A 24,761-nucleotide genomic window follows, 5' to 3' on the forward strand; every position below is an offset into this window, starting at 1 on the left:
TTCCTGGAAACATCACAGAAATAAAGACCACCTGATTTATGCCATTTTATACCTTTGCATACTAACTAGTCCAATTACAGAGTGCACAAAAAAAAAAGAAAATTCAATTTAGTTTAAAGTTCACAACAAAAATCATGTCTAGCATTTCATGTCCTAAGTGTAGTTTCATTGTCTTTTCTTCTGTGGCTCTTAAAGCCACATTGTCAAGAAGGCAGTTCACACCACCAGCATCGCGGTGGCTSAGGGAGGAAGACAGGCGAAATAAATAATGCCATCATCAGCGCGTCGTGACAACATTCCTTTGACGGTTGGATGAAATCTGGGACACAGTTGCATTCATCGTTCAGTGAGCTCTTCCACAAAGTCAAACCCACCGACAGCAATGAATGTTGATTGTGACCTTTGCTGTGATTTAGAAAGCTGGAAGTTGGAAGTATGTCCGGATCGTTTCCCTTCCCAAGGAGTCATCAGCCGTTCTTCCTCTGGTTCGTGTGGTGGGGCTTTATCTTCATCTTTTTAAAATACATCTAGCGACAAAAGCTGCCCACAGGGTACAGTCAACGGTCGATGGTTTTTGTTAAATTACGCTCAAACTCACCGACAGCGTTGAATGTTCACTGTGGCAAGCGTGAACTGGACGGTGACCAGAGATGACAGTGTGGGTAGAAATGAGGGCGAAGCGTGGATGCTCTGTGGGTGGAGAAACTTCTGACTTGCATATTCATCAACTACATCTTTCTCTCATTCTTCGGAAGTAAACAGAAAAGGCCATGGGAGCTTTACCAAAGACAACRACATCGTTGGGACATTTAATGATTATGTGCRAACCATTGCTTGAACTGGCTACAGTAAAGCTCAACATTATTTATCCCTATGGCAGATTTAGACRTAAAACTTGCTTCATTCGACCACGAGAAAATAGGAAAGTCTTCTCTTGATAAGAAAATACAAAAGAAGTGTTAATTTCATATATAAAAGATTTTTTTTCTTTCATTTTAATAAAATAAATGGCATGTTAAAAATTATTCCCAATAAGCAATTTTAGATCTTTATCAGCATTAAAGCAATCACACCCTTTTATAATTACTGATAAGAGCTTCTGGTGAGTTATAAATAATAAATCACCTTGATGATTTATTGTCCAAGATGAGCTCCAAGTCTTTGACATAAAGGCCTTCCTGCCATCACCCTAATCTTTAAATCCTTCAACAGAATTAGAGTTGGAACTCTGTCTGGGTCACTTCAAAAATAACAACAGACAAAAGAAACATGTTGATAAAATTACTTCAACCCTAAATCTACCAAGGGTATCAATAACATAACTGTGTATTAGTGGAGTTGTTTCCAGTTACATGACAATAACATGTTACATTTTGATTTAAATATCCAAAACATTTCTTTAAACAATAATAATAAAAAAAAAGTGACACAAAAACAAGTGTGTCTGCAAAGATTTTTCCTCCCCTAGTAGTTTCTTCCACCRCAGCCCATGAAAAAAGAAACAACTTTGACTCACCTTTTCTTTAAATCTTAGAAACCGAGCAGTGATGCGAGCGTAATTTAACTTCCATGAAATACGGTCAAAATTACACAGACGGTGAGAGCATGGGAACACGTCTTATTTTGCTGAAAGTAGCAGTTACACAAAGAAAGTCATCTTGAAACTCCTGACTCATAGTAGTTCTTGGTTAACACAGCACCTGGGCAGGAGCTGCAGTTGGCTGTCTTTTCTTTCTTTTTTTTTTTTTCTTTGCTGTTTTGAAGCACAGCTGCTCGGCCTCTAGAGGAGCATCGACATGCCTCAAAGGCTTCAGCGCAAGTTTGAGGATGAGGGAGAGAACGGGTATGAAACTGCCGACTCACCCCGATCAGTAACGCTTGATGTTTCGTTATGATGTGGTCCCCTGAGTCTGAGGACTGAAAGACTCAAATGTGCTTTATATTTGTTTCCTCTCTCTTTGCACTAATACCAAGAGAGAAACTGTCCACCATCTTAGACAGTGCTGAATCATTGCTCATCTTGGGAAGGAAAGACAAATGCGCAGACAGTAAGAAGCGTTCGAAACGCAAATGCCGCAGAGCTGCTGTAGTAATTAGACAGGACGTGACGGCAACTACGCTGGTGAGTCAAGATTCGTTTGGGTGATAAACATCATTCTGGGATGCTTTAACAGAGCAGGATAAGGAGTGACTAAGGCATTCTGGTTGAATGTGTCACCACCTGCCAATCCSTCTCTAAATACCCCTGCGCTCGTACAMCTTTGATTTAAAAATAACAGCTATTGCTGTCTTTACTACAAAGAGTACTAAGACTTGTGGAGAGGAGTATGCCGCCTCTTTTTACCCTCGCATTTCATGCGACTGCTGTCATTTTATTTGGATCTGACGCAGATATCTTCACTTCAAAGTAAACCCCCACCCAAAAAAAAAAAAAAGAAAAAAAGAAAGTCTACAACTCTGTTTGTTAGCTGATGAAATATATATCTACATTGGAAAACATGTCCAACATTATATATAAACAAATAGTCCTTGCTGCGACAAACCCCCCCCAATGGTGGCGTGAGTGACAGTGTTTGAATTGACAGAAGTGGATGAGAGAGAGTGTAGCTTTATAAGGTCTTTTCTGGCCGCAGGACGGGGTGGCTGACAGTGGGAAGAAAGAAACGGGACACGAAACTAAAGAGAGAAGAGCCCTGAGCTGACAATGTGGCCTTAATCTGAATGACAAGGCCTGCACATCAGCCCTCGAACCAGCCTGGGTTGGAGCGATGGTGAGGGGGTGCTGGATGATGTGGGAGCTAACGGGGGGGTGGGCTGGGAAGGGGATATAAAGAGACAGAGGAAGAAGGAGGGGAGGGTGTCCTTCCTTCAAACACGCTGGCCTTAATGGTACGGACAGCTCTGACATTTAACCACTGAATCATTTTTAGATAAGTGGACGGGCTGGGGGGAGCTGAGACTTCGGCTAAATATAGGGAGCTTTGAAACAGACAATAAAAACGATCTTACCGAAAAAGTTTAGGATCGCTGAAGGAAAGTTCTGTAAATGTTTAAAAGCAGGTAAATATATCAGAAGTATATTACGCCCTTTACGTCTTTATTGACTATTCATTTACAATTTTATGAACCTCTACACTATAATTACATATATATTGGACAGTGAGGCTAATGCTTATTTATAATGGTTAACGCATGCTTCCTCTGTGTAACGTGAAAATGSAGCATGTAAGTGTTTCCAAGTGCATACCTAGCAGAGAAGTGAACCAGTGGTAAAATCAATAAAAAATATATATATAACAAAGTCCTTCAATCATAAACTGCTTTAATATGTGTATGTTTTACACACCTTCCCTTTAYATCAGAGAGTTACACTGAATGGACATGCTTCAATTCTCAATAAGCGTTTCACACAGGAAGTTCATCGGCGTTACACTTTCATTTCCTGTGGAAATCATTGTCAGCTGCTGTAAAAATAGCCACTAAGTCCAAAGAGCTTAAAGGTATATAACATAGGGTTTTCACTAAACACTATGAGATTTCAGAGTTTCTATACGGACCTAGAAGTCCACTCTAGTCTTGGCCCTTCTTGGATAACAGTTAGTTTAAGCACCCGGGGCCAAGCAATCTGAAATTATACAGAATGAAGATGCCATGTGAGTTATTTCCAGCAGCCACTTAATAGAAACTCACTTCAAAAATTATGGATTTTAYCCCTGAAGAGTAAGGCAGTACAGAGAATTTGGGCAATAATGGGAATGACTTAATTAAACAGCATCATTTTAAAACGAGGTGACCAGATGAGGCTGTGGCCAAAGAGCCAGTGAACAGAACAAATTTGTGTAAGACATGAACTGAAATCCCCCTTTTCTATCAAAACTCAAATTGCAAATTTCTTTGTCAACAATACTCCACACAGTCGATTCAGCGCATCTGAGCGGCGACRAGGAGAAAACAACAAAAGTGCAGAGGATTTTTCTTAACGTCGAGTAGCAAAGTGATACATATCGGCACTGATAATGGCCATGTTTCCTCAGCAGACTGGGTGCAAGGATAAAAAGGGGGAAAGAAAATAACAAAAGGGAGCCCTGACAATGCTCCAGGAAATTCGTAAGCCGGGTTTGTGTAATGAGCACCGTCAGCGTTTCACAATTAGCACCGTGGACTCTGTCAGAACAGACTAGCAATTCCAGACAGACAAATCATACAGGAGGTGATTAAACGCTCTGAAAATTCTGCTCCTTTTGACAAGCTTGTGAACACACTGTTTTATTTATTTTTTGTCCTTTCATTATTTAAGTTTTASAGAACGTAGGGACAGATATGTGTTCTACCCAAACATGGAGCGTCTGCAGAGATTTTGCACCTATTTTTCTCCACCGCTGTCAATCTGATTTCTCTGCTCCGTTTCATCACGGAAGCTAATTTTAGGCTCGCAAGTGTGAGCTTTTTGCCTGGAGGGAAAATATGCAGAAAATTTAAAAATAACATGAAACAGGCGCGGCTCCTATGCTAAAATAGAAAAATTAAAGGTGAAAAACAAATATTTTCGCAAATGACTTAATTAATGTGAAAATGTAAAGCTATTTTTAAAAGTGCAAGTAGCCTTAAGACAAACTGTAGGCTGTTTTCAAGCTTTAAAAAATGTCATTTTTCTACAAAACCTACACACTGAGATGAATGGAGACCGTTAAAAAATGTTAACTACAGCAATTTCAGATTTAATAAGGTTAACAAGACGTAGCTTTGAAGAACCTGCAGTTTGCACTCGTCTTTCACCTTCAACCCGCCCTCCTCCCAGGAGTTAGAGGAAATTCCTGGCGAGGGTGCTGCGAGTTGCCGCGCTCAGCCTGCAGGTACAGACCGGCCTCCTCTGCCTGTCTGCAGATATCACACCGCGACGTGATCTGTTTAGCACCCTGACTTAATGCTCACCTGCTTGCGCTCAACCCCCACCTGCCGTGTGCGTGTGTGTGTGCAAGTGCGTCAGTGTGTGCAGTGTATATTGTGGCCGTGTRTACACGACGCCTTCTGTCTCCTCACAGCTGGAATGGCGTCTCCTTCTTTATCTGCTGCACTGCAATTATAGACACACACGCACACAGAATGATAGATGGATTCTTACTGCAAGGACAGGATATTTTTTGGAAATTATTTAAATCTCTTATAAATAAAGACGGACTAAAAGCTCATATGGAAGAAGYGAACTGATTGAAGTGCCTAAAAAAACGAAAAATGGGACGACTGAATGAAAGATGGACATGAAACTTGCAAAAGTGTAACAATTTTAACGAATCTCAGAATTTAATTATGCACTTTACGACAAAAATCTAAAAAACTAAACATTTTAAAATGAGCTTGAGGCATTTCATTTTCTGTGATTTGCATGCATAGTTTGTCATTTCCCCCTGAGGTTGTCACCGCGCTGACAGATACAAACTGACTTGTACAACCGCACTCACAAAACACACACCAAGACACTTGAGCAGGGGTCTGAGTCCAGCTGGAGGTGGTCTCCTGCCAAACCTGCAGGGAGGCTGACTATTCATATTCATCACACGCGCACACTGATTGGAACTGACAGGACAAACACACACACACACATTCTCACACGCACACAGTTGGGTAAAAAACAAAACAAAAAAAATCTACTGGAGCGTGATTCAGTGGTTAGACTAGGCAAGGTTTGTTTAAACGAGGTACAAAGGTTAAAAAACAAGTTAGAGTTTTAAAGTATTTTTTTTAAGGATAGTGTAATACCGCTGCGCCTCACTCTTTGTCGACTGTTTGTCAGCTGGCTGAAAGAAAGCTACTGTATTTTACGAGAGAGACGGATTTGGGTGAAAATATTTCGCAGCACCAGGTCGCCATCTTATAAAGGTAAACACTATTTTAACACTAGCTGTCAAGCTACGAGCAACATGACTGAGAAGCAAACAACCACAGCCTGGCTACCGAGTCAGCTTTTTAKTCTACCAAAAAATTTTGCTAACATTTTTTTCTCTTTTTAAATAGGTGTACTTAATGTGTATATTTATGAWTATCAAAATAGGATATAAAATATTACAGTTACATCCAAAATGACAAATGCGTTTATTTATTTCAGTGGGGGAAGCTGTTACTTTACTCAGATAAAAGCAGTCATATGATGCTACATGGTTTGGTTTTGCAATGAACAAGCTTACCATGACCTAACCGCATGYTGGCCCGAGCTGTGTTGAGAACGCAGCTGTCTTCTTTGCTCACAGTATTATCTTTTACTTCTATGTTTTAGACTATTTTACTCATTGTTATGAATGATATGCAGTGTAGATTAAAAAATATGGACTGTTTAGAAAAGGAAAACGAGGTGTTTATGGTAAAGAGACAGCCGTGATTGGATGAAGAGCAGCAACAGTAAGTAATGTCGGGAGAGGTGTAGGGTGGGAGAGAAACAGCGAGAAGTTAATAATAGCCAATGGACTGGGAAGGCAACATCATTGAGAGACATGGAGGATGAGTACCACTCCTTTTCCTCTCTCTCTCTCTCTCCCTCTCAAATACACACACACACACACACACACAAAGGCAAAAAAGAGAGAGACTCCATGGGGCGCTGAATAATAACCTTCCTTGTCATTATCATCGCCAAGCCAAACCGCTCTCCTCTGCACTCCTCCACCACCTTCCATCTTCAGCACAATCATTGCCCTATCGTTTACAGTGTGCCGCCAAATGGGAACATCAATAGACACATCCATTAGCAGCGTGAGTTCTTTCCTCTCTGATTCTCAAGTGCTTTAATAGTTGGCGCACACACAAATACACACGCCGACACAMGCGTGCACACGCACACACCCTCGACCGACTGTTAACCAAGCTGGCCTCGCGCAGGAAAAAAAAGCTGAACTGATGGAGTGCATCATTAAAGCTTAACTGTGACACGGCCGCTGTGAGTTTGGCTTCGTCAGTTAACCCAAAAACGCTGGAAATGACCAGGGCTGCTTCCCCAAACTGAATAGCTCGCATTTGACTATTTTTGTTTTTTTTTTATTCAGTTTCAGTTGCAATTCTGTATAATTAGCTCAAATTTGACAGCTTTGGTGATCTTAACTCTTGACAGCCACATTTATTTCTAGATAACTGTGGCCACTGGATAACATTTAAAAATCCTAATGCAGTACTAAAATATGCACATTCTTTTTTTTGTCCCACAAAAAGTCTGAGCAGTTGTAGCCTCTTCAGTGCGTTCTCAGTGGCTCAAAGTGATAACAGGAAGATACATTTAAAGAGGATAATCAAAGAAACTTAATTAGTATGCTAATTAGTGGTTCATCAAAAATGTAAGAAAAAAAAWTTAGCCCTTTTTAGAAATTAAAACAAACTAATTATCAACCTCTCTTTCCATTCACATAAAATCAGACACAAAAAATGTAGCCTCTATAGAGGGCTACATTCATACCTTCTAAAGTTAACTGTAACTACAGATTGAAATTAGTGTGGGTCGCCATAGTACAGACTAATTTACAATAAAATTATCTTCACTCTGGATCAAGTGAAGCCTAACAAGGAGACTAGGGAAGAAACGTCGGGGGTGGGGAGMAGAGATACAAAAGAGGGAGGGGTTTCCCAGAGAGCCGCACTGTAATTTCGTCTTGAAGGATTTATTTTGGAGGGTGTGCTCGGCAGGATGCTGGGAAGCCTGGGAGGGGCGCTGGGTGGGTTATGCGGGTTGGTTACGGAGGTGTTGTGGGATGTGCGGTGGAGAGGTTAAACTTGCATGGATAGGTTCAATGGACGGAAAAAAAAGGGGGGCTAAAAACAGATTTAGATTTCCCTGACACAAGTACACTCAAAAACATTAACACATGGTCTAAGACGTATTTTTAATAGCTTAAAACATCTAGACTTTAAAGGAGAAAATTGGTTTTAAGTCGATGCTATTCTMGTTTGTTTTCACAATAATTTTCTATACGTTTTTTGTAATAAGTTTCACATTTCAGTATTGGAATTTGGGTTTGAAGTAAAAGAAGAAAGCAGCAAAAGTTGGAATTTCGTAAATTCCAACTGCGATTATCATGGTGACTCTGTGGTCTGCTGTTCCTTACTGCAACAGTCTTTGTGTGCAAGTGTGTGTACGTGGGTGTGTGGTGTGTGCGTGTGCAGAAGGGTGGTGGTAGACTGCAGACAGCCTCTAGGTGCCATTGCACTGGGTTTGTGTGTATCCTGGCGTGCCTCCTTCATGTCTGGACCTGGGCAGAAAACAAACAGGAGTGCAGAGTAAATTCAAGGTGTCRTCTGGTTAAAGCATGTTATTAAAATGTTTACACATGCACATTCATCACACTGCGTACACACGAGAGTCGGAAGGGGCACACGCACTCCAAAAGAAAAGACAAGATACAAACAGGCGACTGATTTCAATTAGCACGCTGCATTTGACGTGTGCGCCGAAGCTAGTGGTTAAAACCGTTTTAAAATTCGACTTTAAATTATTCAACAACAGATGATGTGCAAACTAATGTTTGCTTCAACTCTGTTAAATAACTCGCATGAATTTATTTGTGCAGAAAGCCCACTCTGAAGTGGACCGGATCCTATCAACAGCTTGGGTGGCCTTAGGAAGCACAGAAAAGGAGCTGCTGCTGGGTGTGTACATTAACCTCTGCTTGAGCAACAAAAGGGCCCCACTTTTCAGAAACATACGAATTCAGCATCTTTGGAGTCTGTATAATACAAGGCCTTGATAAAAAAAAATAAAAAAACACCCGACAAATTGCACATTGAAGTGGCTGTTTTTATCTCCTTTAACAGAGCTACTGTAAAAACTGTGTTGTTCTCATGTGGTGCTCGACATAAACTGAAGAATTTCAGGATTATGAGGGCACTGGCTGTAATGCGTTATGGRCTGCAACGCTGCGTCTGACGCTGAAGCAGCAGGATGAGGCCGAGAGTGAATGTGCSGAGAGACAGAATGAATAATCAAAAAGAATTTCTGASTCTACCATCTACAGCTGGCCAGACTGAGAAGGAGGAATAAAACCGTATTGGGTGTAGCAAGAGGTGATTGATGCAGCAACACTATGTAATATATATTTCTGGGTGTGTTGAACTATTTTAAAAAATATGTTTTATAAAAAAAGTTACATTTCTTGTTATGCTACCTGAAACAGGTTTGCTTTTTGCAATTATCCAAAGCTATGTTTTGCTTTTCTTTTGAATGCTAGACAAAAAAAAAAAAAAAAAAAAAAGATTCAGACTTCATTTTTTGTAGTTGCATTATCTCATGCTGCTTTATTTTATTTTATTCAAGGGTCATTTGGCTTTCTATTGTTACAGATAACAGACATGATACCGTGGAGTTGTGGCCAGGAAAGCACATCAAAGTTCCCGTGGAAGTCATATTCATTAGTGTTTTTTTGAAGGTACTTAAGCTGCATTAATGATTTTTTTTCCCCACCGCTTGTAGTTTTAAGTAGTCCCTCAGAGTCCTTTTAAACTTCCGTCTTTTCTGGCTTGGGATTATTTCTGCCCTTTGGCGAAAAGCAAAGCAAGTGGTCATAATTAGATAGAGGCARGTACATGCACTCCTTATTAAATGTATCTAGAAGTCAGAATATCATGTATTTAAGCACAGCACATATATCTCAACCGCTTCTTTTTATTCTTCATCAAAGTGTGTTGCAAAATTAATACACTTASATTAGCCATTCTTATCCTCATGTTAATCTAAGTTTTAATCTTGTTTGCCGAGTTGCAWAGGAGTACGTTTTRCAAACATAATTTACAAAATAACACCACTGCTGTAATAAATGGGCCAGAAAATTTCAGATAATTACATCTACATTACGAAAAAAAATATCAAATTTAGAGAAGAAAAACATGCAGAAATGAAATATTCTATAAATATCTGCCTAAAACGTGTTTAAAGGGTGGCTTGCAGAAACAGACATGCCACAGAAGCATGGCTTCTCAGCCGGATCTACATTTTCAGAGGGAGAACAATGATTGACCTTCACCGTGCACAAAATTGCCTCAATTGTTCATACTTTCCTTTGATGTTAAATGCAGGGAAAGAGGGCAGCACAGGAAAGCTGCTCACTGCAGACAAAGGAGAAATTAAACCTTTTATGCCAACTAAGAACGTCCTCAGTTCACAATGAAGATTAAAAAAAAACTTCATCTCTATTTAGGCATAATGTAGCAGCCTATCTATCAAGGTATATCAAAGTTTGAAAAGTTACAGCTTTAAGCTGCTTCTTTCTCAGCTGTTGCTGCACATTGCTAATCAGCTGGCTGAAAGAAGGTTATTACACTTTTTTCTGCTTACAAGGACGATGGCTGTAGGAGTTCGTCCTGTAAGCGGTGGGTTGACGGTTCAAAACMCTGTCTCAGTTGTTGTGTCCTTGGACTAGACACTTTCACCCTTCAAAATGATAAAATAAGTGCTACAAATAACATTATTACTATGTTATTAATTGTTATCTGTAAGGTTATTTTAGCAGCAATAAGATCAACCCAGCTAGACTATGTTTTACATTTTTGCTTTAGTATTTAGTGTGTGTAAACATGATACAATGAAATGTGGGGTTTTAAACGTAATCTTAAAACAACATGAGAGTCTCATACTGTTTTATTGTTCGCATTGGTCAGTTCAAAATGTAGATGTATTTTTATTTCTGGAAGGGGAAAGTGGTACATCCTCTTTATACCTTTTTCTAGCAACAACTTGTTTTTTTCTGGGGGTTTTTAGCAACAGCTTGTTGCTAGAAAAAGCTTTCTTTTTTTTCTCTTCTGCATCCTATTTTTCCATCTTTCTGTCTCAATGCCTGCTGTGAACAGGGAAGAGTACTGCCATCGTAAAAGCCCCAGTATACTCACCAATGTAAACCCCCTAAAAGAATGGGACCACCCAAATGTTTGCAAAATAAAATGCAACTGTAAAGATCCATGTTTACCCTGCTACCCAAAGAGACCAATAGAGATAATGGTGAAAAGAACCACAAATTAGGATACTTGAACATTAGATGGRACACAGGAAGTTTTCTTTCTTTTTWTTTTTCTTTTTTGGTTAAGGTGAAAACAGTATCRATCAGAATTTCTGGTGAAGCTCTTACCTTGTGGGACGTACCACTATTCCACTGTTTTTATCAATGTGTCAAAATGTTATTATAAGAAAGCAATTAATATATTGCAATTTTGCACCTATTCTATTAAAAAGCTTTACTATGCAKGATTTCCTCCTAAAATGTATGTTTATATTCAGTGGCTTTTTTGGGTTTATGCTGTCATGAACAAAAATAATAGATGCATRAATTAACCCATGTTACATTTTTGTGCCGTTTCACTTTAAAGCAAATGTGGTCCAAAGTGGTTCAATGAGTGGAGAACAACACAGAAAGATTTAAGAGTTCCTCTTCTAATGGGCCACCCAGGTTTGAAATGTACAATATGTGAGAATGTGAAATGTTGACAGAAAAATCCAGCCATTTTGTCACAGGCTSCCTGGGCTATGAGATCGCTTTAAGAACATAAATACATTTCAAAGACCAGAGAAGCATTTATGGTTTTTATGGTAAGTTTACACAGATAAATGTAACCCTTCAGTTTTGGATCATCTGGCTTCTATTCAGAGGCTAAATACAGGTTTGGATGGAGGCTAAAGTTAGCTATGTGATGAAATGCAGGGGGGTGCACATTTACAATTCCTAGTAAAGCGAAGCAGTCGCATTCAAGCGTGCATCTACGAATGTTTTTGATCAGTTCCGCCGCACCCCGGCGAAAACAACTGAAGCAGGTAGTGAAGCAGGAAACGTCCAGCGTGCCTATTTTTTTTCCCCCGGAGTGCGTTTACGTCGCACCACGTCACTAATCTGCTTTGTCGGTGTGTATGTGCTTTTACCATGTTGTGCCTGTTTGCAATAAAACTAGCGCAGGCATGTAGAGCTAGACCACCCAGAGAAGTTACCAAAACACCCTCCCCAAAGAAATGTGCTAGTCTTAATTATATCCATCTTCTGGGCGTGACTTTCAGCTCAAACAGACATCTGAGCCGCCCCTCGACCGATAGGCCACAAACCTCATGACAAAGCTTTACGGAAAGAACTTTTTGGTCAACACACTGACTTTGGATGGAAACAAACAAGATAAGTGCAGTGTTGAATTATCAATATTCTTATCTTCTTTTTGGTATTCTGATCTTATATTCATTACATCTTGTAAAGGGACTACAGCAAAATGAATCAAGATATTTAAAGGAAAGGAATGATGGCTAACTGAAATAAACACCTGCACAACGTGTAGCACTTCATTAACAGGAGGAAAAACATGACAGCTTGTAGATGTGGACACACAAATGAGCTGCAATATGAAAACAACTGTTGAAAGAGGAGGCTGTTGTGACTAACCCGTTCCCGTCTGTGAGCTCTAATTTTTATGTTGGGAATATGAGGGGGCAACTGTTTTGGGTTGAGCATGTTGAGACTTAAAAAGGCACAAGAAGACACAAGAGGAGAGAGAGTGTAAGCAGACAGGACCTCAGTGACTATCTGCCAGACAAATCCTCCTCGCGCTTTGATCCGCTGCCCACTTCTCCCTCTGTGGGTTTTGTCTTCAAGCACACAGCTGTGATGTTTAGCTGAAATGCAGCAGGATTTCAAGGATCAGGGAAGTGAAAATTCAATGAAAATAAATGCCAATTTAACACCTTGCAATGCTGAAAATAAAAATAATCAAGATTTACAGCTACTAAAAAAATAAAAAAAAATCTAAGCATGCAGTAAGGGCAGAAAAGGGTTAATCTTTTCTTGTTGTAGTTTGGCTAAGATGCTATCTAAAGCCATTTGTTTCAAGTAGTGAGGCTAATGACCCTGATCTGACTCTTGGCATTAGGCAGGGAGCAAAAGAAGGTAAGTAACCTCATATGTTCTCAGGGGGCCAAGATAATGAGAGGGAATGGGAATACGAGCTACGGTCCATCATCTACTTAGAATCTAGACAGCAGCGCTGTCTTACCACTCTTTCCCACCCCCAACCAAAACTCGACAAGACACACAAACACAACTCTTCCTCCCCATCCAAWTTTGCTCCTGTCTTGTTAAGTAAATGTAATGTGTGTTGCATGCAATCATCAATAAGTCAATAGTCTATTAACTCTGAGACATTGGTATTATTACTGTAAACAAGGAGTTCCATCATTAGGATAGCAGGCTGTTTCCATTTGCCTTTTCTTTGGTTTAACCGCTTGGTTGGCATCGTCCGGTCTGCGGGGTCACTTTGCTTTCTAGACCTATTTTACATGTCGCATGATAATTGATGGACTGGAATTTTAACACAAATACATACATGCAAAGTGGGTTTTATGAGTAAACTGGTTTCTAAGAAATGTTGGTAAATACATTATGGTATTTTGACAGCAATAAAGTCTAAATGTCCATTAGGCTTGTATTCCGAGAACAAGTCTGACTCAAGTTTTTCACAAACCAAGCACATTAATTTTTATAAACAAATGCAAGAGTTCATGTTTAGATTTTTTTTTTAAATCCACATTCTGTATGAAAACTGCATGAGAGGGCTTGCATAGCTACTAAAATCAGGAAAAGAAAGATGTAAAACTATTTGTTTTTTCAAAAGAAGTTAATTGAGATTTGGCTGTAGAATTAACAGAATGTGCATGTGTGGTACATACTGTTTCTAAATGGCTACAAATGGCCCATAGATTGTAAAATTAAAATTTCTACTCTGATGTTCCATCCTACATATTCTTATTGTAAGTGGCTAATGACTTCTATTCTACTTTTTCTTTTATTTGAAATGAATGTTCTCATTTTTTTCCACTCATTTTATAAAGATGTTTCAATACTGCATACTTTTTCTACTCACTTTGGCAATGAATTCAAGTAATTGCCCATTACGCACAGTTTACTCTAAGACAATGTGATTGCGTTACTCCAATACGTAACTTAAGGTGAGGTCATTTTATTTATATAGCACATTTTCAGCAACAAGGCAATTTAAAGTGCCTTAAGGCAGCAGGGCCAAAAGTAATTATTTTAGTTTGTTTATTTCATTTCAAATTCATGTGAAGGAAAACATTTGTTTTTAAGGAACAAAATGAAAATATGTTGGGACGATTCGGCAACATTTGAATACATTTGAAAGTGATGCTACAAATACATGATGACACTAACAGACCAGAAGTTGGTTGTATATAAATTCATCATGTAAAGACTCATAAAAACAACATTTACACTTTGTTTTCAATGTCTTTTTTGAGAACGCCACGTCTTACCAATAACTGCTTAACGACAGTTCAGTCACTGCCATACGCGAAGAAGCCGAAACGTATGCATAGACACTGTATAGCCAGGCATGGATGTTCTCACAATATGAGGCAGAGAGAATTCGGCTGTGATGGGAAAACAGCGGGGGGTCCACTCCTCAGCTTTTATTCGATTCAAGTCGAGCATGGCTGCCTCTTTTACTTCTGGCATGCACATGGATATTTTATGTGTGTGTGTGTGTGTGTGTGCGTGTGTGTGTGCGTGTGTGTGTGTGTGTGTGTGCGTGTGCGTGCGCGTGTGTGTGTGTGGAAAAGAGAACAGAGCACCAGAATAAGTACCTACTGCACTCTGTGTATGTCTGCGTGAGCATAAATGTGTTTGTGTGTGTGTCAGTAATACCTCCTATGGCAGGCTAATGATAGGTCTTATCGACACCCAGCAGTGAATGCAGGCCTTTGTCTCCTCTCGGGACGCATTATGAAAAGCTTAGGGGGCTGCTTTTGACTCCTCTTTCATTTGTTCACCCACTGATAAAACTGGGTACAAAAAAAAAAAGCAACTCTTATATGGCTCCTATAGTGCAGCGAGGTTGGTTACAATAAAACCCCAAGCCCTGTGTGCTCATCAACAAAATAAGCAAAGCAAAGTTAGAGCCGCAGCTCAAAAACTCATAAGTCGCAGACAAAAGATGGAGATTAAGACCGGAATTTACATTTTGCTAAACACAAACACAAAGCTCCAAGTCAACGAGGAGTGAATAGATCGGAGAGAGGAAAACAACATGAATGAGCTTGAAGCATAGTTTTAAATTATTTTCAGTAGTACCTGCTGTGACAGTATGAAAAAAKAAATGATCTGGGACCATAATGGATATAGAAATTCTTCTGGGTTGACACGATGTGAYTTCTCTCTGTATATACCAACACACCTTACCAGATCTATATATTTTTTGTTTGTTAATTCTAAAATCCACATTAATTGAAATGAAATTTAACATTTTCAGAAGTTTTACTTTTTGTTTTGTTTTTAACAGATCCTGTTTRTCTTCACCGAGATCCACAGCATTTTCTACCTGATGAACCGCTACTGTTACTACWTATAAAACATATATTAATAAGAATGTTTTTTCTCACTATGCTGGCACCCATCCTGTATAGTTAATCTATTAAAGATAAGCTGAAAGTGTGTTTGTACAAAGAAGTAGAAGAAATACATGTTCTTTTTTTAAAGGCCTTGCTCATCACTGAGCTTGCTTGTGGAGTTGAATGTTGGGGYTCGATTCTTTGGACAAGCAGTTTGTGACATGAAAAAATGTTGCATTTTTCAATTATGTCAACAATTCTCACATATTTTTGTGTACARCCCCTTTGGGGAAGCCCAGTCATTTTCCTGCTGAGTCAGCAAAATAATCTCGCTTTATCTACATTCTAACTTTGCTTTTGTTAGAAACGGCACTGACAGGGTTTGTATTGTAACTTGTGGTTAACCCTCTGCCACCTTTTATTCAACTGTATTTCTGACATAATCATTTTTTCCCCCATCTTATTATTATTATTATTTATTTTTTTAATCTAAATTGTCWATGTAAGCTTTATTTGCTTCACTGCTCTCTTTCTCTGTCGGTTTTACCAACATGGTGGTAAATAATGAATCACCCCAGTGAGCTGTGCAGTAAGGACTTGGAGGCTTCATCTAGTAGCCACATAGTGTTGAGACTCCCCCATCCCATTCCTCACAGCAATTAGAGAGAGGCCAGGAAGTGCATTGCTTTTATGATCTTATAAAGACATTAGAGACTCCACTGCACAGACCCTCAACACTTCTAGATTTACTAGTTCCACGTTATCCTTTCTGTCTTTCAATTATCTTTAAAGTTAACTTTTGGAAACTTAGTGGACTGCACTCACTCTCTTTCTCTCTGTTGATTCCACACGCTGTAAATTCTCRTCTGCAAAACCACGTAKGCTCTCCTTTTGAGAATCTCACACTGATACCTCTGGTTTCCAACTGCAGTGGCATTTCACGTCACAAAAGCCCTTTGTGCAAAACACAAATGCTATCTAATCTTTCACTTATCTTTTAAGTTTTCATGCTTGTTCACCAACTGTCCTGACCATGACCATTGTGTATCACTCGCTGTTTTTCTTTTATTTCTTTTGGCACAAGCATGAAACCGAGAATTACCCGCTGTGTCCGTTCAAAATCTTTCACTGAATCGATACAACATGACGGAGAGCTCATCTGCTTGTCATCTTCTTGTACGTGTACATCCGCAAAATAAAACCTTCTGACATACTGCGACTTGAGCATTTTTAACCTCGCCTCTCTCTATCTAAATGGACGCCATTAGAGATCCAAGCTGCTTCTTTGGGCCAAAGCTATCTTAAATGGACTCGTCTGCAGCTGAAACATGTCGCGTCTGTAGAGGGGAAAAAAGGGCGAAGAGGAAAAGGCAGCAGCATGTCTGAATATTTTTCTTACATCCTCCACTGTTATCCTTCCTTTCTTCCCAGGACAACTCATGCATCCTTTGACAAGTCCCTAAAACAATGGGATTGTGCATCACGGTACAATGCATGTCTCCACTAATCCCAGGTGGTTGCTACATGGTTCATCCATCAAAAAGGATGATGAAAGAAGGCATTCCAACCTCAAAGACATTCAAAACCACTTCTATTTAAAAATATTTTTTCTGGTCTTGCTAGATAGATACAACCATCGCTCAACATCCCATAATCCTGCCAAACCATTTCATCACTTCCTGTTTTTTTCTTGTTTTTTTTTTTTACGGTTTTGGATCATAAAAAAGTGSCACATTGTGAATACACTGTCATAGAAGCAATTACGTAAAAGAAGAACAGAGACGAAGGTTGTTTCTATATGGCTCAAACAAACACAAAAATATGAGTCTACAAAAAAGCAAAAAGAAAGAACTCAAGAGAACATAAAATCAGTTTAGACACAACAAAATTGCAGCAAAAAAATAAGTGCAAGAGATAAAGTGCAAGCAGAGAGAGGTGAGAGCATATATGCTGGTTTGATATGAAATGAGTTAACCTAAAATGAAATGGAGCAAACGTGGAATTGAATTCGCTCTGTACTCTGCAGAACATGAGTGTGAGCAGCAGTTCGGATTGAAAGTTGATGATGTAATACCTGCAGCTGAAGAACTGACATATTTAGTGGGTGAGTATAACATAAAATGTCTGAATCGTGTCGGGGGGGAAAAAAAGTCTGAAAAAGAAGTTTTGTATTCATTGAAAGATAAATTAATGCTATAAAAACACAAGTACAACTAGTTTCTAAACTTTTAAAAACACTCGAGGAMAGGGAGAAAAATAGACGGATCRTCTGTGCTTAAAAACTAAAATCCCTGAAAAGCTTTGAAGAAGAATCCCATCATTGCTGTTGTAACCTCTGGGTGGAAGGTTGAGGTGGAAGAGTGGTTCATCAGAAGGGAGGATGACATATACAGAGAAAAACAACATTGTCTTTTGCCTTTTGCTGGATCTCCTCTTTAACCATCCCCCCTATCTGCGTGTGCTGGTGGCCGTTCTGTTCATGCCTGCGCGGAGGAAAATGATTTACTGCTGCTTTCAGCTTCACACAGAGAGTGAGAAGATTACTCACGGAGACGACACACACTTTGGGAACTGCTGAAACACAGTTAAAACAATAAGGTGGCTCCTCTGCCAGGTTCATTCCTGTGTTTTGCCTTGTGGGTATGCTGTTCTCCAAGGTAATGATTTATCTCTCCCTCTCTACATCCCAGTATTGTTAGGCTTTCCGTACTTTAATAGGGGTTGGAGGAAAAATCCTAACTATGAAACAGATTCTCTGATCGTACAGGTGAGTTCACATACAACCCTTTAGATCGTTAAGCATACTCTCTCTTCAAATGATCCCCGACTGATATATTTGCTTCCAGAAAACTTTTTTTGCTTACTTTCCTAATTAAGTATCCATGACCATGGGCCACTTCATATGTAAGGATTTTGTAATTTCCATGGAATTTTCTGTCAGTGTGGATTTAAAGTTAATCTCTTCGCATTGATTAAACCACCGGAAATGTTATTTCTATTCCTCAAAATTCCTTATCTACAGTTTTTGCCGACGAAAATAATCCCCTCATGTCTTAAAACAGCTTAGATGTACTTCAACACCTTAGCCTCATTTATAATGCGTGGATGTTTGAATATGCAAATTTCTCCACCTCCACAGCTTTCCTAAGGGTTGCGTTTACCTGTTTGACTTACACTCTGCTCGACACTTCAGTTATATAAGTGAAGGAGGGTGAAGTGTTCATGGATGCCTTTAAGTCAGTTTATCAAAACAGAACCAAAGTATCGCCAGTTAGAAAGTTAAGAGTTGAAAATATGTCTTAAAATCCAGCAAACTGTTCAGATTAACTGGGTTTTCTTGGGTTCTGAAAGCTACATTGAACTCTGGATGTAATTTTAAACATGAACCCAATTTTGTATTCAGACAGATAATGAGACTAACGTGAACGTGAGACTAAAATACACAACCTTAGGAATTTGAAATTTGTAAAAATTTGTATTTCTGGATACTGCAATCTGTGATTGTGATTGAAAGGTGCTGCAATGCCAATCCTGTGTCAGCAGAAGGCAGAAATGTAAATATTAACAATAAATGAAAGATCATTCTGAGCCTTGCTAAATTGGTGCTAATTAGTGCTAATTAGTACTGTGGTTTGTGATTTGTTTGACACTGATTTCCCTTTTTTGTTATTTAGCTTTTGTTTGGACTCTAATGGAAATCGAGTCAGACCAAAGTGACACAGATAACTTAAAAAGAAAAAACTACATTTGTCCTGGATTCTAGCTCAGGGCTTGTTAACTTCTACTTTCTAAAGTTGCAGTGAAGAAGTTCAGCGGGGTTGGCCACAAATAGCATATTGTCCATTTTGGGAAGTCTCTTCCAAAACATTCGTATCTGGATATGATTTTTTTTTTTTTTTTAAATATTCATTTTCATGTGAACAATTGCTTACAATCAATACAGAAATCTCAATCTGTGCTCTCTGGGAGCTCAGTGTGATGTAGACATTAAGATTGCCWCTTATTCAGAGGCTTCTGCAATATTTTAATTTTACAATAATATAACTGCACAATATTCAAAATAGCAATCGTCATCATGATAACAATGTGTGTGAAATCCAAATCATATCAAACTGTTCAGATTAAATATTTTCTGGGCTAATACACTTTAGGCAGCATGTTTTTGCCGGTTAATATAAAAATCACTTCTTCTTATTCAGGCTTTACAGTGTTGTGGAATAGCTAATTATATGTTGCAAATTAACATTTTATTATATTTTTGATATTTACATTTTCAGTTTATTTAAAACAGTGTGAATTCACTATGGAAATAAATGAGGAAAGAAATGTAAACTGGTTAAAAAGTGGAAGACAACCAACCTTAAATTTATTTATTTATTTTTCTTGAAGGTAAAAAAGGGAGAGATAGTGACTGGGACAGAAAATGTTATTCAGCTGTTGGTTGTGACTTAACACGAGGGAGGGACTCACACACACCATGCTCACTTAAATACTTAAAAACAGAAACATGCAGGAATGCAAACATGAAACCTGACCCAGCTGAACACCTGACTCAAGCAACCAGGTGGRAAGGACAGAGAAATGCTTTGAGGCCAGGTATAAACTAAGCTCTCACCTCGTCAATTTCTCCCCGTAGCTCACCGCTTGAGTTAAGGGGTGTTCTGCTTCCTCCTCTCGCCTCTTGGGTGAAGGCCAGCACTGTCAATTCTCTTCAGCTTCTTCCTCTTGTGTCAGCTCATTTCATGGCCTGTCACAGAAAAAGACCAAAAGGGGAAAACAAATCATTAAGAAACTCCTTAAGTGAAATGCGTTGAGGTCAACAAGCACCTTGCATTGAGAGAGAAAAAAACAACATATAAATTTCCTACTTAAAGAGATGGGCGTAATTTAAATATCTTATTTGCCCTGCATAAAAGGAAGGCAAGACAGCTAAAAACAATTGTAAATCAATGCAAATTCTAGGGTTTTATGTGCTTATGGTAAAGAACAATGAATGATTAATATTTAGGCATCATATGACTATACAAGTGTCATTTATAGTTTGCGTAACTGTTTGGACTTGCTACTCTGTCCGTTTCGTCTCCCTTTTCTTTTCCTAAACTGTGTTGACATGCGCAGTTTGGGCAATTTTCTCATGGCTGTAACTGCTTCGAAATAATTGACACGGTTTGTTTTGCGAGAGTGCGTGCAGGGGGCGTCTTACAGTGCACTGATGAAATTGCTAACAGCTGTGACAGCCGCCATTGAGCACACAGACCCTCCCTTTCGCCATCTCATTTGTAGCGTACAGCTGCACAGATAAAGCACGAGGGTTAAGCAAATAAAGCACAATAGCCAGAAAACAATGTCCCTCCTCTATCACTCACTCGCACACACTCGCTCCAAGTGTTAGCGCTGCTAAAAAAGAGCATGCCAGCTGCAAGTGTGGAAAAATGACTGGCACTGCTTGTCCTCTTTATTACCRGGGGCAGCGCAGACACCCCTGCTATCCCTCCATTCATTTGAATCTCTTTTTCTTAATGATAAACCCTCCTCGGTCACACTCTCTCGATGCCTGCAACCCCTCTAACCGCACCCCTCCAGTCTGGTGTCAACCCTTGAACAAGGCAGCAACAGTGCTCCTTTGTCTGTCCTCCTCCCCTCCTCTCTCTCCTTGCCCCCTCATCCTGCCCTGAGTGATGCTGGTTGGCGGGGACGGAGGCATGCCTCGACAGGAACGCCAGAGGAGAGGAAGGGAGGGAATGCAGGAGGAAAAATATAGGTGGAAGAAGGTCAGTGGGGGRARRAAAAAAAGTATGGTTCTAATGGTCAATTGCTGTCATTTTTTTCTCTCCTTTCTGTACTTTTCTGGTATTTATTCAGACCGAGATGAGTGCAAGCTCCGAAAGTATTTGTGGGGAAAAACGAAGGTGGGTTTCAAGTGACCACACCCTCAGTGAACCCTGTGACTCCAGGCTTACCATCACAGAAAGTCATTTTCAAGGGAATACAGCTGGTTTGGACAGAGATGCTAATTTTAAACTTGAAAGTAAAGATGGAAAAGACGTGAGGGGAAACAAAAATCATTCAGTCTTATTTCTTCTCTTTGAAAACGAGCTCTGTTCATTGGATTTTATGATTGAAAAAAATAATGTGTGTACGACTGGGAGTTTGCAAAAATAGTCAAAAGTACACAACGTGTAATTTATCATTTATGCAAAGAAAAATACCAGGTCCGAGCCCACCGGGGTTAGTCAGGACATAATTTTAGCCAATTCATTCTGGTACCACGGCGGGTGCTGCAAACCCAGATCCCTAATAGCATAAATACTGCTCTTGTAGTGGTGTCTGGGGAATGTCTCATTTGGTATCGAGCGAGACCGAGAAGTAGAGCAGCACCTTTTTAGCTAAAACACACAAACTCCGTGGCAACTTGGAGGAAATAAATCGGATCATTAACCCCACGTAATCTACAAACATTGTGTTTATTGTAAACACATTCCCAGCTTTGTGTGTGGGGTGCGTGGGGTGGGGGGACCCATGTTAATTCACTCTGCGTTTGAGGATGTGATGTATAAGTGAGCCGTGACAACGCGAGAACCACGTCTCTCAGTTTCCATGCGCACGCATCTGTCATGGCTGTCTGTGTGTGGAGCATGTGCTGTGATAGACAGAGAGAACATGTCATAGACAGTGAAAACGAGTGTGAAAGTGTGTGTGTGTGCGTGTGTGTTTGTGTGGCATGACTACAGTGATGCAGCTCCGCGCCTTGATCTAGACTCCTGCCTGCTTGTGACACCCGCTGCGCCTGCTTCATTAATCAATAGGACAGATGAAGACAGACTCCTGCTGCGCTATGACGGAGAACGGCGGCTTGCATTCCCTACTGTGTGTGTTTCTGTATGCACGTAGACTCCAATGCCCCCGGGTAGAACGTGGCAGACATGATGCGAACCTTCAAGGCTTCCTGCCCACACAGATCATCTGCATTGTATTTGCTTTCTTGTACCTCCAGAAGAAAAAAAAAAAAAGCAAAGAAAATGTCCTTGTCTATGTGATGATTTGAACAGACTTGTGTTTGCTACTGTATTAACCAGAATGGCCTGAAGTCTTGAAGTCTTCAAAACAATAAAAAATAAATGAAAAATTATGTACTGGGATTTTACTTCTGTGTTTAGGTTCTCTTTACAGAATTATGCCATTGTCTCACTTTCATGTCTGGTAAAAAAATTTCCAATAAAAAAGGAAAGTAAACACCAAAATCACAATGATTACGAGGCTCCAACTATTGTTCCTCTTTTTCAATGCGGTAGAAGCCTTGAGAACAAGAATCAACATTTTTTATTTTAGTTATATCCTTGATTTTAAGCACAGACACACACAGACATGCACACAGCTATAATTACCTGTTCTTGGAAACACACGCACGCACACACACACACAGAAAACTCTTGGTGTGTTTATTTAAATTCTTTTTCAAAACCTGAGCTAAAAAGAGAACGTGCCTTAAGGGCTTACTGAGAAACTCTTTGTGTTCATAAGTTTATTATACCTCTTGGTACAGTCAGCCCATGAGAAAATTAAATCAAAACCTGAAATAAACTTCCCCTTTCATGTGACACCAAAGAAATAAACGCCTCATAATTTCATGTTTTGAAGTATTTTGGTTGCTTAAAAAAAAAAAAAAAAAACTGGAGCTGTTACAACAACAGAGTCTCAGTCATACTTGTGCAAAATGTGACTAAAATACGGTGGCCATACGAAAAAGAATCGAGTAATTTGCAAAGATGTGTTAGAGCRTCTATATGTAAAACTTGTGCAACACCATAAATTTTAATGTAGCTGATTTAACAGCAGTCATCCATCTTGACTCCCGTTAAACAACAAGTTGGAAATATTTTTGCCTGATGCAACCTGATAGAAGAATGCTATAAATCATAGGTGAGTGTTTTTTTGTGAGTCTAATCAAATGGCCACTTTTAACTGAGCAAAGCAGTGCTCAAAGTCAACTTTTAAGAGAGAGATACATTAAAGAATATTGTTATAAAGCATGCTAGACAGGATCAAAGGGATGGAAAAAGGTTAGAGGGCAACATTGGTGTGATTTAATGCTACCCTTCTTAAATCTCATGCCGCTCACTGCCAGTCAGCTGACTCGATAAAGGCTCATAAACTTACAAGGACAGGGTTGGTTGTTTGGAAGCACATACAATATTAAACAACCGAKACTCATGTTTTAAAAACTGAAGTTAATACAATCACTCTTATTAAAGCAACACTGCTTTTAAGTACTGCAGTTGTCAAGATAAGGGCAGGCAGGCAGGCTGACTAATTACACAGCTAGTGTTGGCAAAATAAGCACTACAGACCTACTAAATTTATCATGTGTTTATAGTTTTTCAAAGTCTATGTATCAAAATCAAAACACATTAATAATTTGAATGRCGATAAACATATATTCAACAGCAGCAGTAATAGTTGTTACTTTTCTATTTTAAGTAAGAATAACTATATTATGTTCTATATGTTTGTTTTCCATGTTTTACTTAAATACCATAATAGCATATTTATTTAAGGTTAACACACTGTGAGAACCTTCTTACCAGCCCATGACTATAATGCATCTATTTTTAATATATTTCTTCTGAAAATCAAACATTAGTGTTGGACATAGAAAATACCCTTTGTTACATTGTAATTTATTGTGGAAATGCAGCCCTGCCATTATCAAATCGTGCTGTGAAAAAAAGTGCAMTGACTATAACATTTTGAACACAAAACGTTTGTGACTTGTTTTCAAGTATATTCTGGTAACAGGAAAAGAGGAATGTGTGTAATTTCCTGGGCTCYAAAGGACTTGAATGCAAAGCCACTTAGGCTATTTTCTTCCTTAGAAGCTAARTCTTGCAGAACGGTTATCAGTCATTGAGATTTTTTTTTTTTTTTGCCTCCTGACTGTACTGCTACACCGTTTTGTGTGCGTTCAATATAACTTGTGATACTTGGCCAGAACTCAGTGCCCTCTTTGTTAGCCATTGTGCAGTGATGAATGAATCCTTCTTCCAAATTTCATACAGAGTTGCTCTGTGTGGAGCCATAGAGACTCCTTTGAGACCAGTAAACTGATGTGCAGATGATATATGTAGACACCTATAACAGGAATATTAGCTAGTATCAAGTTGCAAATAGCAACTCATTTAAAGTATGTGCAATAAAATTAGAGCATTATTTCTCTATGATACTCAACAAACTGTAATTAGCTATTAAGGTTTCAGTTAGTCTTGCATTTTCTAGTATATTATTTTCTTTATCCAAGTAAAAATAGATTAGGGTAAGTTAGAGAACTGATTTTTTTTTWAATAATTTTTTTCAGGTGAGGGTTAGGGGTTAGCATAACATAGCCTCAGAAGCACATTTGTTTGATTTATTCAAGAAACTATTA

The 24,761-nt window shown here is 39.1% G+C and overlaps 1 long non-coding RNA gene across 1 annotated transcript in view; it reads right to left on the reverse strand.

Annotated features, from left to right (window-relative positions):
- Window positions 1-7,842: 7,842 nt before the first annotated feature.
- The window catches only part of LOC103463451 (uncharacterized), a 93,117-nt gene continuing 76,198 nt past the window's right edge, over window positions 7,843-24,761 (reverse strand). The window contains exons 2-3 of the long non-coding RNA XR_001776570.1: window positions 19,956-20,087; window positions 7,843-8,228 (exon numbers count right to left, since the gene is read on the reverse strand). This is a non-coding gene — a long non-coding RNA (uncharacterized LOC103463451). The remainder of the gene's footprint in view (window positions 8,229-19,955; window positions 20,088-24,761) is intronic.

This window comes from Poecilia reticulata, linkage group LG4 (assembly GCF_000633615.1).
Source record: "Poecilia reticulata strain Guanapo linkage group LG4, Guppy_female_1.0+MT, whole genome shotgun sequence".
In the NCBI taxonomy this organism is placed as follows: Eukaryota; Metazoa; Chordata; class Actinopteri; order Cyprinodontiformes; family Poeciliidae; genus Poecilia; species Poecilia reticulata.